General features: G+C 31.4%; 1 non-coding gene across 1 annotated transcript; it reads right to left on the bottom strand.

Moving 5' to 3' along the window:
- Positions 1 to 357: 357 nt before the first annotated feature.
- Positions 358 to 440, bottom strand: TRNAL-UAA (transfer RNA leucine (anticodon UAA)). The gene has a single exon. It is a non-coding gene; the product is annotated as a tRNA-Leu (tRNA).
- Positions 441 to 4,836: the final 4,396 nt, after the last annotated feature.

The raw sequence follows: 4,836 nt of genomic DNA, 5'->3' as shown, positions 1-4,836 counted from the left end.
GACTCAGAATGATAGAAATAATACTTTTTTTTTAAACGACGAAGTGAGTAAACTAACCTACTTGCAGAAGTCACTGGAAAATCAATTAACATTATGAAATCACAATAACAAAATGCAAAAATAATAAACTACCCTCAAAGTTAAAACATGCATTTTCCTTCATGTGAAGAATAAAAAACTACCCTCAGTAAGATTTAGTTTCGTCACTGTTTTTTATTTTAATTTCTTAAAAAGATTGTTAGTTCTGTTACCGATGGCAATAAGTGATTTTAAATTGATTCGATTTATTCCATTTTTGAGAAAAAAAATCTGTTGGTTAGATTACTATATTTATTAAAATATTAAACTTTAAAAATTTGGTGGCTGTGGGGTTCGAACCCACGCGCACTTATGTGCAGAAGATCTTAAGTCTTCCCCCTTAACCACTCGGGCAAACCACCTCCGTTACCTTGAAGGTTCAATATTTTTTATATAATTAAAACTTATTTCACGTACCACCCACTCCATCGTCTTCAACTTGATTTTTTTTTTATCTTGTCGCATATTTTTTTATATATAGAATTCTATAATTTATAATAATTTTTGATTATATAATTAACCTAAACTTGGATGGCATGGGGATAATTTTTGAAGTACCATTTTAAGTGGATAAATTTTGCAAAGCAATCAAATTTAGGTTGATTAAAAAATAGGAGATATATTCATAGTTTTATAATGGTCCTACCAAGAGAAATTAAAATTGTGTAGACACTTCATTTGGAAGCTAAATCTAACCACAAACCTCAAGTGACAGGAAACTCTGAAAATTACTACTTATGAAATGAAAGAGATGCATTATTTAACAATGACAAGATATACACACATACTTTCAATTTGCAAAACAAAGCAAATTCAATAAAGCATCTAATATCCTTCCTCAAAATCCTCCAAACAAGTTTGAACTCCAAGTTAGGTGATCAACCTAAAAGGCGATACTGTGTACAAAAGCCAAAACCATTTGGTAAAAATAGTAAATTAGTAGAATGCTCTTCATATTTCAAATTGCACCATACGTCAAAATGTAATTTTATATATTTTTTCATATCTATAAACTCGAAACATTGGACAATACTTAGTTTCCACAACTACAATTTTCGCACAGTCAGGAGCTCCATAAAATCATAAACAAAGGAAGAAGTTACAACATTCAACGGTAAGAGAAATGCCAGAGTTTGGAACAATATATCAACGATCATTATTGTTAGGATCGAATAACGAGAAATCTGATATAGAAGGGATGAATAGATTGATTTTTAAAATTCTAACTGTTAGAATAGATGTCCTGCAAGTCAATCTTAACTGTTAGCTAGGAATTTTGTTGACTCATTTGTAATAAACAATCTTTATTTTAACTAGTGCACCGACGCACGCGTTGCGTGCTTGTATAATATTTTTTATAATTCATTTGATTTATATTTAAATGAAGATCAAAATATAATTATGAGAAATAAGGAGGGACTACACTGTAATTTTGATATATACATTTAAAAAATAAATTGAAAAATAAATGAATAAAAAAATGACATCAGTAATAATTGAACCTATAACCTAAACCCCAGGAAACAATGACTCTATCCACTGAACAACATATAACTTACATTAAAATTTTAACATTTTATAAATATATATAATTATTAAAACAGACCATGACACCAAAGTTAGTTACTTTAAGTGCCTCAAACTTAATAAAATAGTATAGATATAATTCATTATTTCATAGTTTGTTATTTCTTTATCTGTATACCCATGTGAACAACATAGATAAAGACATTGATTATACTTTAATACAAATGAATCGTAATTCGATGTTGAAACTTATTTGTAAAGACTGTATGATCTAAATTCGTTCCTGGTGGATTTAGCCGCCTAAAACATGGATAAAGGTTGCTTGAGCTCGAGACTAGCATCTGTGATGTTGTGTACCTCGTTTCTTGACAAGGGCATAGAGATGTCCAAACATACAGAGTGGGTAGTCATATGATGATTATACCGAACAATCCTCCCTCGGACTTTCCAAGTGGTTATCATTCATCGAGAGGATAAGTCCGTGGTTATGATTGTACACCATTAGTCCTTATGACCCGGGACAACACTGAGCCTCTATATGCTAGGGCTGTGCTTTGACTCATTTACCAGATCCAAGAGAGTCATAAGGTGGCAAGATTGGGTACAGTTGCGACACATGTAGGAGCAAGTGCATTGTAGTCGGGAATTTACCGCTCGCCTACGGGTGTGTATATCCTATGTGATCTGATAAAATAATAGTGCGTGGAATCTCTGGCAAGAGTATGAAATGTACGTTAGAGAAAGAGTTCTCCAATAGTATATGCGATGCCACTATTTATATTTATCACATAGTTATCGAATTATTATGCAGCACTCGTTGAACCAATGGTTGTAGATTCGATCGGGATATATGAGATGAAAGGACCGTACTGTACGTTAATCATAATCGACTGGTTCTTGCAGGCACTATTAGTGATACCTAGGGGGATCATGGGGCGATGCTACTAGACGCTCTTACCATGATTCGATTGGTTTAATTAGAAATATGATTTCTGACATTTAATGATCAATTGTTGATACATAAAATGAGGCAATTAGGGTAAGCCCGAATAAATGATTATGTCCTGAATCACAAAGAGTTGTGAACCCACGGCTAGCTGTATCCCTGAACCATTGAGGATAACATAAGCACTGGATCATTTGTTCTCGTTGAGATAATAAATTCAAGAAGTTGAATTTATATTATGATATAGTAAATTCAAGGAATTGAATTTATGATAATTAAAACTTTGAGAAATTAAATTCAAGTAGTTGAATTTATAAAATTTGGAGAGAATAAATTCAATGAGTTGAATTTATAAAATTTGATGATTTAATTTATTAAACTCAAAAGTTGAGTTTCATAAATATTAAATTTTAAAGGTGATAAATTCAAGGAGTTGAATTTGTAATTTAAATATTAAATTCAAATGTTGAATTTATAAGAGATTTAAATTAAATGTAATGTGTATATGTATAATGGGCTTGTAGGAGTACAAGACCAACATACATATTATTAAGGTTCTTAATTGGACTTTAAAAGATAAATAAATTAATTAAACTAGTTGAACTAGAATAATTAATTGATTAAGCTCATTAAGTATTTAATTTAATTAATTAGCCATAAGCTTATATATGTGTGTATTAGGCTTAGGGTTAAACACAATTCATTCACAATTTTTCGAAAACCCTAGCCTCCATCACCTTGAGATTTTCGAAATCCCCTCTCCCTAAACGCTCTCAATTTCGGCCGCTTCCTTTTGGAAAAATATTGAGCTGTCTCTCAAGCTTCGATCTCCAACCTTAAACTTCTTCCAAATATTCTAGTGCTATTTCGAAGAGGAACAAATCTTCTGGTCGTGGACTTGATAAAATTATTGAAAGAAGGAATTTCTGAAAAAATTTCGTAGGGAATTCATCAAGAGCTATCTCCGCTAACCCTGGAATAGTTGGTGCCGTGTCAATCTTTCACCGAAGGTATAAAAGTTTAAACTCCCTGTGAATGTTTAATTATAAAACCATACGAGTACTCAAACAAATATTTTGATTGTCAAAATAAAATAAAATTTTAAAACTTCCGCTGCGTTTGGGCACGAAAAAACCGAGATTCAACAGTTAAGCCTAGAATCTATTTAATATAGATTGATTTAAGTGATTTATAAAATGTTCGCGGAACTAAATACGAGAAAAGTTTGATTAGAGTTTTATATCAGCTTGCACAAATTAACAGAGAGTACATGCATAATTTAAGTGCTGAAAATAAATAACACAACGGTTTATTTATGAAAGTTGTGATTTTTTTTACGTCTTTCCTATTATAAAACTTGGGAAGGTATCATAAGAACATATCTATAATGCACAACATGACAATCTACAATCTAGATTGCTCAACAACACGTCCAATCACACAACATGACGATTATCACGAAACTGGTTGCAAAAACATCGTCCAGAACACTAAGAAGGACAATTTACTGAAGCTCAAACTACATGACAAAATATTATAAGTGAGCAAATACAACACAGAGTGGGTTACAAGAGATGAAGATCTTTGGTCTTGACTAGGACTCATAAAAAAGGTAACATGCATACGGTGATCTTTGTTGTTGATTTTAGGCATGGATACAAAACGTGTTATCGACAATGTTGTTTGGTCGTTGTTCTCCCAAACTCATGGCTTCCATTTTTCAATATTTAGATATCTGCAAGATTAATATATTCTCATACCATCAAAGACAACCTTAATTATGGAGAAGTATAAGCATTTATTCCAGTTTTCATAACCATAGCTAAACTATTTGAAGAAATTTTAAAATTCTGAAACAGAATGTATATTGTAACTATATTGCAATTGAGAGGCGCAGATCCATTCATCAGGTAGGGTACTTAACTATATTCCTTGAAATTCAAATTAATACACCAGGCTGATTTTTGTTTAACAATCCATAAATTGGAAGATCCTCAAAACCATTAGCTAAGTCAACCATCGGTATCGTAAAATCATCGCCATCTATCATGATTAAATAAAGGTCCAATTCTAAGTATTGCTCTTTTCTTTTTTGTGCCTGGTGCCATGAAATCAAAAAATTTAATGAACTCTAAGGAATAATGATTATAAATTCATTAATTTCCAAACTGACGAAATCCTAAATTCTCAATTCTACGCAAACTGAACAATTTGAGACTATAAATTATCACCAGAACCCAAATCCTATCATAAAACTATAAGCAGATAGTATACAATGAATTAAA

Source organism: Primulina tabacum, chromosome 4 (genome assembly GCF_025594145.1).
Source record: "Primulina tabacum isolate GXHZ01 chromosome 4, ASM2559414v2, whole genome shotgun sequence".
NCBI classification, from domain to species: domain Eukaryota; kingdom Viridiplantae; phylum Streptophyta; class Magnoliopsida; order Lamiales; family Gesneriaceae; genus Primulina; species Primulina tabacum.
This window is presented reverse-complemented; position numbering and strand designations above follow the sequence as displayed.